This window comes from Sinocyclocheilus rhinocerous, unplaced genomic scaffold (genome assembly GCF_001515625.1).
Source record: "Sinocyclocheilus rhinocerous isolate Xijiao unplaced genomic scaffold, SAMN03320098_v1.1 scaffold1443, whole genome shotgun sequence".
In the NCBI taxonomy this organism is placed as follows: Eukaryota; Metazoa; Chordata; class Actinopteri; order Cypriniformes; family Cyprinidae; genus Sinocyclocheilus; species Sinocyclocheilus rhinocerous.
This window is the reverse complement of record NW_015639576.1, coordinates 551706-566575: the sequence shown is the minus strand read 5'-3', so window position 1 is coordinate 566575 and position 14870 is coordinate 551706.

Genomic DNA, 14870 nt, shown 5'->3' with positions numbered 1-14870 from the left:
CAAATAACGCGCGTTCTAATAAAATAATGCGAGTCACTAAAGGGACATGGTTAGCTGCTTGCTAGCGGTAGCCTGTTACATCACAGTACATAAGATTTCACTTACCACATAAACAGAGTAAGGAGAGATGACTGAGGATGATGGCGAATGATTTACAGATCCTGAGCACCACCGACAAGCATCTGATCTTGTAAAATGTGTGTTAAGTACTGCCGTTGTAGTTTACACAGCATGTGCGATCACAAATCTCGAAAGTGAAAGTAAAAAGCGACCGTGCATTCGAATATATTAATAGCAGCTCCCTGATGGCCGCATTTTATATACAGTATAATTACCCAACGATATAACTGCAAGAGAGAGTACTGAAATATATATTTTCCCTGTGTTTCCTTCATGCTGTGTGAGTTACTGAAATGAGCCGCACTGTGAAACAGCCAATCAGAGCAGAGCTCAACGTTGAGCCGCACTGTGAAACAGCCAATCAGAGCAGAGCTCAACATTATTATTCATGACCCTTCCAAATAAGGTAAAAACAGACCATTTCATTCTAGGGACAAATCCTAGGGTTGTAAATGGACATGTAAAACCGTTTCTGGAGATTGTTTGCCCTTACCTAAGCCACATACCTTCTATGTAGATATCAGAGAACAATTTAAAATATTGTATCAATACATTCTATGGTACATTTAAAGAGAGAAAATGAATCAAATCATTTTATGCTATTGTGAATTGGCTTTTTTTCACAGAAGTGTAGGCAGTGTTTGTGTGTATGTATTATTTGAGTGAAAGGTTCTTTGTAGGTTTTGACAACAGCTAACTGTAGTATTTTGTATAAATATAAAGTATTTCCCCAGCTAAACCATATTGATCAGTAAAGCTGTTTCAGAACACATCCAGCTGCTCTAATGCCATTGTTCTGGCAGACTGTTTCCCATTGACTTCTGGGAGGATCCAAGCAGGCCTCTGTAGATGCATCATAGAAGGGAGCCGGGTTATATATGAGCTATATTTCCACCAGTCAAAAGAATCATTTTCGTACAACCCGTTTGGGATCCCTGGCCTACTGCTAACTTTTTCTCAGAGGTTCCCTGAGGCTTTGTGTGCAAACGGAGGAAAACAGCACCATGATCAGCACCATGTAGGAATAGAATTTGCACTGTCGAAAAGAGACAAAGAAAGAGAGCAGCGAAATAGGAAAGAATAATTTCTGGAAGACATCATGAGGTTAAAATCAAAGTTCCCTGAAAACTCTTATCCATCAAATATGAATGCATGGCATTTAAGCACTTATTCATTCATCCAAATCACTGTAGTATGTCAAGTAGAAGTTTATTCAGAAGCATCTTTTCAATTTACGTAAGATGTTCTGCTTCTAAGTGGCAGCTCAGATGATTATAGAGTATGACTGCTGCAATTAATTGATGGTGCAAAGTATAATAAAATACTGGAGTATGCTTGAAATTTGAAAGAATAAATGGAGTTGAAAGAATAAATACACATAAGAACTAAATAATTAAATGTCATTCATTGCCTTTTATATAGACTGCTAGTGTAATTCTATTATGTCCCATATGTCTGAAGCCTTAAAACATGCCCCCTTCTTCAGAGTGACTGGGTGTTTTTGGGTAATCAGCATTGCGCTCCTTCGAGGGGTAGACATGAAGACATACCAAAAGACTGACCTTTGCTTTGAAGCATGTAAAGTACTTACCAGGAATATCCAATGGGTAGTGACACTTGCCTGCAGCCACCTTGAGGCATTTTGGAACATGTATCATTCCAAAAGCTCCGAATTCCTCTAGAGACCAGTGGGAGCTGTGACATGGGAAACAAATAGACCAAAGAGACAATGTCCTTGAGGGCCTTTGCACTTTTAACTATTTCATTTCACTTGCAGTATGTTTCAGTGTCCTCTGCCGTTTGATCCAAAACACAGTGGTTCAGTGTTTGCACAAAATACGGCAGTGTACTCAGGTACAGGTAATTTACTTTCACTGTACAGCCAGAGGCTAGCTATGAGATATTGTGATCAATCTTGGTTTGCACTAAATTAAGTTACACCATATTGGCTAGTGGGAGACAATAAGGGCAAACAAAAATATAGGTGCCTTTAATTTGACACAAAACGAGTAAACAATAGCTCTGAGCAGTGTATAAACAACAATTATTTTTCCATAGAAGGGCATAGAGAGACACTAATTAAAGGCTATTAATCATTTACCACCCAATGGATCAACCAGGGCATTGGTTGCTGCTGGGTAGAAACACTTAACCCCCTTAAACAGAATTGTATCCGCTTTGAAATATATCTCCTTGAATATCCCTTGCATTGCAAACCGTGGGTCGAGTTGATCCAGAGTGTCGTTACTTTAAGCTCAGCTCATCTCATTGCATCAAGCCCTATTCTTACCGCTCGTATTATGCAAGTGTTCAGTCCCTTTTTAGCATCATGCAGTGATAACCACCATTGTCATGGTTCAAAAGTTATTCCTGCAATTCAGCTGTTTCCCATAATCACTCCCCACTAGAGCTAATGCAGAACAAGCATCGAACCTGATAATTATCTTATTCACCCTCCACGTCTCCGGTGCCCTGAAAATGAAATGTCCTCTTGAAAAGACTTGCATCACATTTATTGGAACCCATTTGTCCCGCAATATTACAGGTGGAAGAAATAAATGTGATGAGCATGTCTTTGCAAATACATTATTCGTGTCATTTTTTAAACCCATCTATTTTAAGTGGTGTGATGTTCTTGTCAGAAACACAAATTAGGCTACCACATTGTCTGTGCTCACTGACTTGGGGCTTTTGGGGCAAATATACACGGAGTCATTGGGCTCAGGAGGAAGAACATGCTGTTTTCATTCCAGCTTGTTACACTTTAATGGTCTGTTTGGGACTTTTATCTCTATTTTTTTCTGGTGTGTGTTTTATGAATGGTTTGTCAGAAGCATACTAGAGTTTTCTTGTTCTTCTTTTTCTTTTGGAAATTGTACAATTAATGCATATCAATTTGTTACTAAAAAGATTGCATCTTGTTTTCCCTAAGTCAAATTTCCTTAAACTCAGTTCTAACTTCAGTTAATCTGTTCTTCATCTTCTTAGCATCTGTTTTTCAAACAAACAAACAAACAAACAGACAAACAGACAAACAAACAAACACTAAACTGTGATCAAGAACATGAGGCAGCTTATCAAATGTAATGATGGGAGAAATGCATTTTGTGTAAACAAAAAGAAAAACAAGCAAACAAACAAACAAACAAACAAACAAAGAAGTATTTGTAGAAAGAAAATATAACAATAACAATTGGCATAACAAAGAGACTTAAATATAAACATGACATTCATTTTATAAAGGCTTGACTAGACTTGACAAACAGACTAAAATGGTTGGGGAAGATACATTTCAGTTCACTGTATGATGGACAAAATCAAAATGCAAATTAAAAGATCAACAAACGATTACAGACAGCATGATGCACAAGTCTAATGTTGAAGCACTGATTGCCTTCTACTTATTAACAGGGTCATAAATAGTCATCAGCTCATGTGCTGAATATTTACTGAAAGTGGAACTATAAACATGGGGAAAACACAACTTTTTTTTAAGCTACACTTTTAGTAATCTTCATTTCTGGAATATTTTATAACTACTGATAGGGCTGCTGTTTTAGATGCAGACGTTCAAGTTCCACACATTATTTGTTTCAAGTAAAAGAGGAAAGACAAGCGTTACAACAACCTTCAGCTAGAATAATGATTTATTACCTTCAGTATAATTTGCATAATCATATGCATTGCATGCAGAGTAAGTACAAACTACTTGCACAGATGATCAGACCTTATCGCAAAAACATCTCATAAAGATAAGGAAAGGGGAAAAAAGCAAATGATAAGTTATGTCAGCACTGCACAAATCAAATTATTTAGGATCTACCAGTCTTAAAGCTATTGCAAGTGGAGTTCACCAACTCTTGTAGTTGTATTTTATTGTTAGTATTAGCTAAGGATTTAGACAGCTTTCTGATCTAATCTGATAGATCTGATCTGATAGATGTTTGATGTACTGTATTGCAACAGAACAATATTTCTCATGACACTTTATTATAGTGTCATGCAATATGCATTGACAAAATTAGCTGCAATGTAAATAATATGCTACTATAAGCATTCCGACTAAATAACTGCCATTATTACACAGCTTTCTGGAATACTTGATTGTAAATTTATATTACATTTATTTTTATAACATATATCATAATAATAAAAAAAAAACTATCAGTCAAATTGGACAATGAATCAGACTCAAAATATGATTGTAGGGAGGCAAACAGAAAGTTTATAACCTACTGTACAAAAACATACAAAACTAACTTTTGATGTGTTTGTACGTTTACATTGTGTCGTACATTTTTTTTAAAAATTTTAATAAACATTTAAAAACAACTTTAATTTAAATTAATATGTCATGTCCACATATGTACTTATTTGGTAAATGGCCATGTAATCCACATTGTGTTGGGGTCCTGATTATGTTTATTTTTGCAATAATGACCAGTTGACTGTACATCATCCTTTATGTAAATGTATTGAATCCTTGAACTTTGTATACAGTATCAAGTGGCTAGCCTTACCTTACTACTGCAGGAAAAGAAAGCTCTAAAGGGAAAGTGTATGGAGTATCAGGGGCCAGGAGGGTGTGGGGATGGAGGAGACACCAGGCAGGGGACTGATGTTGGTTCGTTCCGGGTGAGATGACTTCACAAAGGCTGCCCATTTATTTTGCAGGAATTCTGAAGATCCAATTGAAAATGCACTGCTGTGTCTGTTTTCCTTCTGACTGTTTTGGACTGCAGAGAGCCGAGTGGAATGAAGGAGAGAGAGAGAAACAGAGGAAAAGAAGGAAGAGGTGTGTCGAGGGTCTGAGTAGCGAAGGGAGGCAGGTAGAGGTGAGTGCGGAGCGCTGTGGGTGAGAGGGAATGAAAGCAGTGGGGGCATATGACCCTAAACAGTTGCTTCATTTGTGTTCACTGTTTGAAGTGCTTGTGTCCCTCTGGTCATTTTTTAAAAATGGCAGATTTTATGTGCTTCATGTATGTGCAGCTGGCCTCTCCCCCTTCACGAAAGCAGTGGTGTGTCGCTTGTGCATTCGGCTCCCCCGATGGCAGCGGGTAAATGTTTTGTTCTGACTTTTGCCTTCCGAGGTCTAAAACGTCAGAAGGTGACAAATGTCTGTGTTAAATGACAAGAAAGTCAGTGAGCTTGAGGCTGTGCATCTATTTACCTGTTTATCCATGACACTAGACAAACTGCTGATGCGCCAGCATACATATGCATACAGGCTTACATATGCATTATGAGGATCTCCGATCCCATTCCAGTGCCGTGGCACATCTATATTTCCATTAAGTAGCATATTGGAACTTGTATTAAATTAACCACTTTGTTTACAAAGAAAGAGTTGATTAGAGGTATAACCCGATACAGTGCAAAATAGATTTTCTGCTGTGTGAGACTTGGCTGAGCTTGCCGCTGCGTGGATGGATGTGGGTGGGAATCTGATGGTTTCATTTCCTGCTGCTTTGGATTTCAAGCTGCTTCAGTGTAATGGGCAGCCTGGCCGTGGTTCAGCCACACAGCAAGTCTTCTAGAGAGAGGCTCTGGAGTCCTGAGTGCTTTCATAAGTATGACTGAACCTGCGTTTGAAGCGAGGGCTTGTGGGTAAAATGTTGTTTTATCAATTTCGAACCAAATTAACAACCTCTTTTAGTGCCAGACTAAAAAGAGCATTGGATAATATAAATATCAATCTGCTGATGTAGCTCTTTGAGAAACTGCAATGATTGTGCTTCATTAGGATATTAAAATAGATACTCGAAACAAACTCTGTAATTAGGTCACAGGATGAAAAATAATCCTCCCCCTCTTTTTCGTAATTCTTCACCCTCAGTCCAAGTGCGAACACTCTTCAGAGACACACACCCTCTCCGGGTGCAAATCCCTTTCCAGCTCAAGGCCCCATGGCGTTTAATACAGTGCCTTCTTTTTTCATAGTCATCCTACCAAGGGTCAGGAATTCTTAGAGGCCTGTTCCCAAGACTCATCCGTCGGCCTTGCTCCCAGCCAGATGGCTCTCATCTGAGAGAAAAAGAGCTCATCCTTCTTCACTTTAACCAGCAAGGCTTCTGGCATTGTTCTTACAGTAGTGAACTGGGAGCACTTCAAAACACAAAGCACATTTATCTCAAAGCAATATTAAATAGTGAAATCCTTACATTTTTAATGGAGGGTTGTGACCATGCAGTATGTAAACGAACCATCAGCATGAGTGTGATCAACTTGTGACCCTATTGCACTTGTTTTAAGAATTATAAAATAATAATAAAATAAAAATATTAATCAAAAATAAAAATAAATAAAATGTAATACAAATTAATAATAATAATAATTATTATTATTATTATTATTATTATTATTATTGTTATTATTATTGTTGTTGTTTTTGTTGTTAAACTGTTATTTCAGAGATTTTTCATTATTACAAGTATTTGCAAGAATGAATAATTACATAATGAAAACATTATTAATATTATTATTATTATTATCATCATCATCATCATCTTTATTATCGGCAGTATTAGTATTAGTCGTAGTAGTAGTAGTGAACTAGTACAAAAAAGATAAAAGAAACATAAATGGAGGATGAATGTGTAAAAGCAATAATTGGAATAAACCATACATTTTACAATCTAAATGTACGACATGAAATACATGGAGAAAGTGAGAGAACGACATTATTCATTGTGGCATGTTCATACAGATTGCCCTGTTTAAAGCTCTGTAAGGAAGGGTGAAGTGGAAGACATGAAAAAGCACATTGCCCCCAATCACCCTCCTCCTAGAAGAGAAGTGCACCATCTTGCTGATTGCACCGGGTTGTTGTTTATGCAGACCAGCATCTTGGAGCTATAGCCATTAGTGGATGCAGCACTTCACAGACCCACTCCCTGCAGTAGATCCCTCAAGCAACAGTAAAAAAAAAAAAAAAAACTTCTAGCAAACCTTCAATGGCTATAGGGATATTTGCAGTGCACGTTCAAATAAGTGACCTCTTTCACCGAATGCTTTATTGGAAGTGTCTATCAGTAATGCCCTAGCTAGATAAAAACAGTAAACAAGAGGTTCTGTTAAGCAATGCTTTGCACCATAGTGAATACGGATACTGTTAAGCTTTTGCTAAAAAGCTAATACAGAAGGAAACACTTACCAATAGTCATCTTCATTACCTTTGAAAACCTAAGCAGTATTATGAGAAAAATTGAAATGTATTATGTGGAACTGAGTACTGTGTACTTTCATCTGAAATTAAATACATACATAGCTTTTTACAGTTTACTGTGCAATTCTTCTCTTGACTGAGATTTTTTTGTACATAGAAACACATGCAATTTAATTTGCTTGGATTTTTCAGAACTTCAGGTACAGATTCATTTTACATAAAAACAATATACAAACTCTTTAAAATTATGAAAAGGCACATGCAGCTTTCAATAAGTACAATTTTATGCATTCTGTCTTTTCTCACTTTAAGCTACAGCCGCTGAGCAGGACTGAAGGTGGGGAATCCTTGAGTAATGTGTGGTGTGAAACTTGCATAATACTGCCACCATTTACTGCTAGCGGTCTGCGAGTGCCAAGATGAAACTTTAATGTGTGCACACACAGCAAGCGCAATGTTGTAAATTTAAATTGAAATACATGTGAAATGATTCTCTTGGACTTTTTCCTCTGCCCATGGCTTGAGAAGGAAAGCCAAGCGAAAATATTCCTGCCATGTAGCCATGTTGAACATCCTACCTACATATTCACAAACAGTAAAAGCCCAGCTATGCTAGACCATCTGCCTGGGATTTGTTGGCTCACCGTGTATAACAATTAATCGGCCTATCAAATGCATCTGTGATGATTCTCTTCTTTTCTTTGCTTAACAATTTTAATACTAAAGATATTTGTCTCATGAATTGGTTACACTTTATTTCGATAGTCCACTTTAGACATTCTATTAACTATAAGTACCTTTGTAACTACATGTCAACTACATGTCAACTAATTATCATTAATTTGCAACTACATGTCTACTAACTCTCAGAGTAGACTGTTAGGGTAGGTTTAGGGTTAGTAGAATGTTGACAAAGAAAGTGTTAGAAGATATTAAGCAGACAGTCTACTAATACTCTACTAACTGCTAGTTGACATGTAGTTGCAAAGTTACTTACTGTTAATAGAATGTCTAAAGTGGACTATCGAAATAAAGTGTTACCAATGAATTTCCTTAAGTCATGAGCACTTTATGAAAATAGTGTTAGACTTTATTTAGATATACATTAAAAAGTTTGGAATCAGTACGATTTAAGGACACACCAAATGGATTAAAAGTGACAGCAAAGACATTTATTAAGTTAAAACAAAATTCTATTTCGAATGCTTTTCTGCTCATCTTTCTATTGATCCTGATGCATCACACTTTTACTTGTATTTATTTTTATTGTTTTATACTTTTATTCAGCAGGGACACAATGTTGTTTTTTTACTTTAATCAAATGTATCATGGTTTCTATAAAATTAATACAGCTGAAAATTACATTATTTCTATAAAATATTACAGCACAGCTGTTTATGAGCAGCAAATCAGCATTTTAGAATGATTTCTGAAGGATCATGAGAAATTGAAGACTGACCCCAGACTTTTGAATGGTAGTGTAACTCCTAAAATAATTAGTTTGACTGCTAAATGTCATTACAGTGCTGATTCAGGATGCACAATGCTCAGAGCAAGGCCACATTTTACTGTTGAAATGCACATATTTAATTCAAAGGAGCTGTGTATATAAACAAGTTGTTTCCTTACTATTACTTTTTAAGTCATGTGTCTAATAATGTGCAATGTGAATGCGATAATTCTCACGAAGCCCTCATATGCTTTGAAAGGCTTTAGATCTCATTCCTCATGTGCAGTATGGATATGCCCCATAGCTACAGAGCCTGGATCAGACAGCTGAGAAAATACTCTGCATGTCCTGCCATAAATTGATGATGGAAATTGAGTCAAATCTAGAGACGATGCCTATTATCCCAAAGGGAGGGGGAAAACACAACTCCTTAGACTTTCAGAGTTTTAGTTTCATTTGTGTCCCCTATTTCCTCTTTTTCATTGGATTATAACTAGAGAGAAAAACCTTCTTTCATATTCACCTGTGAATGGGAAGTCAATTAAGGGGGTTGAAATGCAACCTTTAATGAATTACAGATACGCAGTGTGCATATAAAAGAATGTGAGATTATGAATATTTCAGTTAATTTGCTCTCCTCTCTCACCTAGTTTTATTGCTCATATTGTTTCCAACATTATTAATAAATGGTATTTTATTAAGAAGTTATTTTAGTGATAACTTCAAAGCCTTGCCTATTTTCACTTGACTGTTGTAATGAAAAAAAGGAAATAAAGAAGAAAACAGCTTTTGAGAATGAAGAATTCTCAAGTGGATTACATATATTACAGAAAGCAATGCACTTGGATGAAGCCCTCAGTGCATTCAAGCGTTGGACAAGGCCTTCATACTTTTTTAATCAAATAAATAAGCTATAAAATAAATCTGAAGTAAATATTTTATACCTGCTTGTAGCTGTAATACACTTATCTTTGAAATAATAGATTATCATTGCCCATGTATTTGTACATTACTCTTATACATATTGTTGTTACAAAATGTAGTTATATATGTCCTGTTACACATTTGTACTTACACAAACCATTCGGAGGGTTGTTACATGTGTGTAGTTACAAAAATATTATGGCTCGTTTTCACTGAGCGGTTCGGTACAGTACAGTACTGATCAGCCTGATCAGGCTTGCGTTTCCTCTTCCAATAGTACCCTTACTTGGTAGGCGTGGTGTATGCCAGAAAGTAGCGATTGACGATAAAGCGCGACAATAAGCACAACTCAGATACCTGCTTGTAGCTGTAATACACTTATCTTTGAAATAATAGATTATCATTGCCCATGTATTTGTACTTGTCCCTCTAGGATATGAAGCTGTGAAAGAAAGGATCAGTGGACGAATGATGAAGGAGACCTGTTGTTGAACACACGTTTATCCTCAGGCATAAAAGAAGAGCACCAAAAGAATGAGAACAAAACCTATTACCATCTCTACTGGAGGTGGAACGAATATGGAATTGTGCTGAAATACCTCAGGATGATAAGGCAGGTCTGAATATAATGATCACATCAGGACCCATTTTAGAGACAATGATCTGATCATTGAGCTGCTTTAGACTTGATCAGTCATTATAAAGTGCTCCGCTCTTTCTTGCACTTCCTTTTTTATGAGTGTTGAAGTTCTATCCTTTCCCTTTTATTTTTGATAGCCTCAGGGGGTTCCACTTTATATTAAGTGGCCCTAATAACTGACAGAGACAATAGATGATGAGATCATCTGCGAAGCCCTGTCGTCTTAGACTGAGGTAATGGTTTACAATAAAATTCATTTAGTTGACGTTAGTTAATACATTAACTAACATTAACAATGAGCAATGCATTTGTTACTGTATTTGGCTTTATAAATAAACCGCAGATTTGAGTTTTAAACAATTACATTCTCATCTGAAAAACTCTTAAAACTATATTTCGTGACACAATAACAGTAATATTTAGAAAATTACGCGGGTTTTGGGGCAATGACATTTCACAAGTCCACAAGAACAGACAAGAACGCATATTGAGAAACGGCTATTGTCTGTGTGAAAATATAAAATCATAAAATACACGGTTATATTTTTTTGTGTTTGCGCACTCTGATGTAAATAAGCCCTACACTCATGGACAGCAGAGCAGAACACGTGAAGGACACTTTATCCCCTTGTATCACGCAAAAGTGAGGATTCTAGTCAACCAATCAATGTTCTGCGGTGAGTTTAGCTCCACCCTTTTGGTACCCTTTGCTGTGCTAGGTACCCCAACGGAAGGGTACCAAAAAAGTGGTACGGTACGGTTCGCTATTTTGGTACCATTCACAACTTCTGACAGTGGAAACGTAAATAATTGCGTACCGTACTGTACTGTACCGAACCGTACCGCTCAGTGGAAACGAGCCATTACAGCTCTAGATACTATGTACCAATGTGTACTTACACTGTGGTTACATACTACGTACACATCTAGTTACTATGTAAGTACACAGGTATTAGCGCCACTTAATATAAAGTGGGACCCCTCAGGGAAACCGGCCTTTTGGATTGGCAAGAACTGAAGAGTGTTTCTGTGCATTGGTTAACCGTGAGCTCTATGATTACACAGCGTCTCATTCTAACAGACAACCGTGACCGAGTCTGTAATTAAATATCCAATCACTGTAGAGCAGGTGTGGGACTGTAGCAGTTCCACAACAACAGAAAATGTAGTTCTTTTCCCTACTGTTGTAAACTAGATTTACTCTTCAGCATTACTAGTGACCACTGATCTGAAGAGCTACACCATAGCTGCACATTTATTTGATGGATCAATATGCTGCACCTTATGTGCTGCTCAGTAGCACACTGTATTTACGGGTAAATAAAACCTGGAACGTCTTTATGAAAACTGGGCTCTTTGAAAATAATACAAAGAAGCCCTGGTGTGTAAAATTGGATTTTCCATAGAAGATTCGGAGAGGAATGTATGTCAGTATACATGTATGGATGAACTCTGGATCTCACAATCTTTGCACTGTGCTGTCTAAATATATATGACACAAAGCCAGTGTTGAAAATGAATGTTCAAAATTGTTACTGTGACATCTAAGGGCATCACAGACCTGTTATTGCATAGAAGATTCGGAGAGGAATGTATGTCAGTATACATGTATGGATGAACTCTGGATCTCACAATCTTTGCACTGTGCTGTCTAAATATATATGACACAAAGCCGGTGTTGAAAATGAATGTTCAAAATTGTTACTGTGACAACTGTTTTGATTCTTTCCCCCAAAACTTTCACTATCACTTTTTATGGAAGTGATATTGTTTTCTGAATGCAGCGATAACTCCAAGAAAGACAAATGCATCACCTAAGATAATCACATATACACACTCCCTGTGACAGAGCTCTCCGGCCGCTGCCACAATGTCAGATCCCACGCCGTCCTTCATCTACTATAGGTGAACAAAAACAACATGCCCTATGAGCCTGACTGATAACAGCTCTCCCTGATACAATAGCAGAGACATTCACAAACGTTGCTTGAATAAGCAGGAACCCAGTGTGTCTGTAGCTTCCTCTTTTTTCATTTTGATAGGTGACAGACTTGGGCCTACTCAAAAACAATATGGAAAAACCAATCTAATCTGCTTTGAGACATCACTGTAAAACTGATGAGCGGCAAAACATAGATACTGTTATATTATTAATATCTAATCATGCATGAACAAAAAACCTGGATTTCATGTTTCTGACAGCTGCATTGCAGCGGTTCTCAGTGGGTCAGATTCTCCAAACTTTAGGTCACACTGAAGTTTGTAACTTGTGTAATTAATTCAGACCCTATTGAATTGTTTAATCGCCCAATTCTTTGATTTCTAAACCTTTTATTGTAAAATGTATACTTTAGAGGAAATGTAAGATTTCTTATTGTGTCTATCTACACAATACACAACATATTTTGTTATATTTACAAAACACTGGAGAAAACCGTTTACTCGGCACACTGCCCATATCCTTCTGTGTTCATCTGACTAGATAACTGCCTATGTGTGTGTGTTTGTGTGTGTGTGTGTGTGTATAACTGTAAAACAGCAGTTGTTAAGCCCCTCCTAAAAAGTGTAATCTCTATACGAAACAACAAAAGGCCTGTCTCAAATCTTCTCTCGATAAGCAAAATCAGCGGCTGCCGATAAGTGCTCAGCGGAGCGGTGTGCTTGTTTTCTTATATTATTAAATTATTATTATTTTACAAGAACAACGTGAAGAGAGCATGAACAGCTGTTGTTTATATTGCTGTATGTAGCCTGTGGAAATAACGTTAGCTGCAGCAAGGGTCTAAAATATTTTTGTTTAATATTTTCCTAATTACAATTTTATGATTGGTTTATAAAGGCTACTTCGAACACATTTTTTTTTCTCCCATTTTAATCACAGAATAAGACAGGAAATATATTTTATAGTTTCTATACTAAATGATATGTCAATCAGTAGCTATTGCATTATTCATATAGTTTATTTATTTATTACCTGGAGATAACTTGAAAAACACACAAACCATATATTTTAGCAATTGTAAAAACATCAGTAAAAACGTTTCCGCTTTTTATTCAGCTTAGCTACAGCTATAGCCAGATGCTTTTGTCCGTATTAGGGACTTCCTGCACGTCATAAGTTATTACTTTTCAATTCAATTCAATTCAAGTTAAGAGGCTTAATAAGCGCCAGCTTGAATGGTTTTGGGACGTGACCTAAAGACAATGACGAGTTAATAATATTGAGAAGTGGTTCTTCTGCTACAGGTAACAACTCTTTTAGTAATTTAGTGGGTACAGGATCTAACAGGCATGTTGTTGGTTTAGATGCAGTGATAAGTTTATTTAGCTCTTCCTGTCCTATAGTTGTAAAGCACTGCAGTTTATCTTTTGGTGCGATGAATGAAGCTGAAGTATTATACGCTGTAGAATCTACATTTGTTATTGTATTTCTGATGTTATCTATTTTATCAGTGAATAAATTCATGAAGTCATCACTATTAAACTCTGAGGGAATATTTAGATCGGGTGGCGTCTGGTTATTTGTTAATCTAGCCACTGTGCTAAATAAAAACCTTGGATTGTTTTGGTTATTTTCTATGAGTTTGTGGATATGCTCGGCCCTGGCAGCTTTTAGAGCCTGTCTATAGCTGGACATACTGTTTTTCCACGCAATTCTAAAAACTTCCAAGTTAGTTTTTCTCCATTTGCGCTCAAGACTACGAGTTTCTTTCTTGAGAGAATGGGTATTACTGTTGTACCATGGCGCAGTACGTTTTTCTCTAACCTTTTTCAATTTGATTCTAATGTATTACTTCTATGAGTCCGTTTGGGACTTTCTGCGTGAGAGCGCCCTCTGCCTTCGAGTGTGAATGAAACAGACACTGCATGAGAGTGTTCAGGGCTCCTGATATTCACATCTCCTCAGTTTGGATACGAATAAAAGGTCAGCAACCTTGGGTTACGAGTCCGACTCTCTAACCATTAGGCCATGACTTCCCCTAATATTTATTAAATATTAAAAATGCAGCTAATGTAGTTCTACACACAGCATTATAAACAAAGGTGCCTATTCTTTTTCCTTATTGCTGTTTGATTGGGAAAAGTTTAAAAGGCGTCGAGGGATCTTTTCTTTTTATGTTATCTGACTAAAAACTATTCATACTTTAAGCTATTATTATTACAGTATTTATAAAAAAAACGTAGAATGCTTTAAAATAATTATCACAACACTGATAAAATAGGCTTATACTGATTTTATCATCCTCCGAATTACACTTATCAATCCTGTTTTTATTATCATTATCATTCAAAAAATTTATACATTCAGAACAGGATTAGAATAGAATTCTATTTTAAATAAGGCAGAAATATTTTTTCTACAACAACAACAACAACAACACTAGTGTTTACAACAGCAAAACCACCATACCCTGTAAACTCAATAATAATAATAATAATAATAATAATAATACTAATAATAATATAATTCAGTTTCTAATTCCAGAGTAATTAAAAGGTGCAAAGAAAAAGTAACTTTTAAACTTAAAATGGTCTTTTCTGTTCTGTGTTTCTTTTTCAAAACTGCGTCA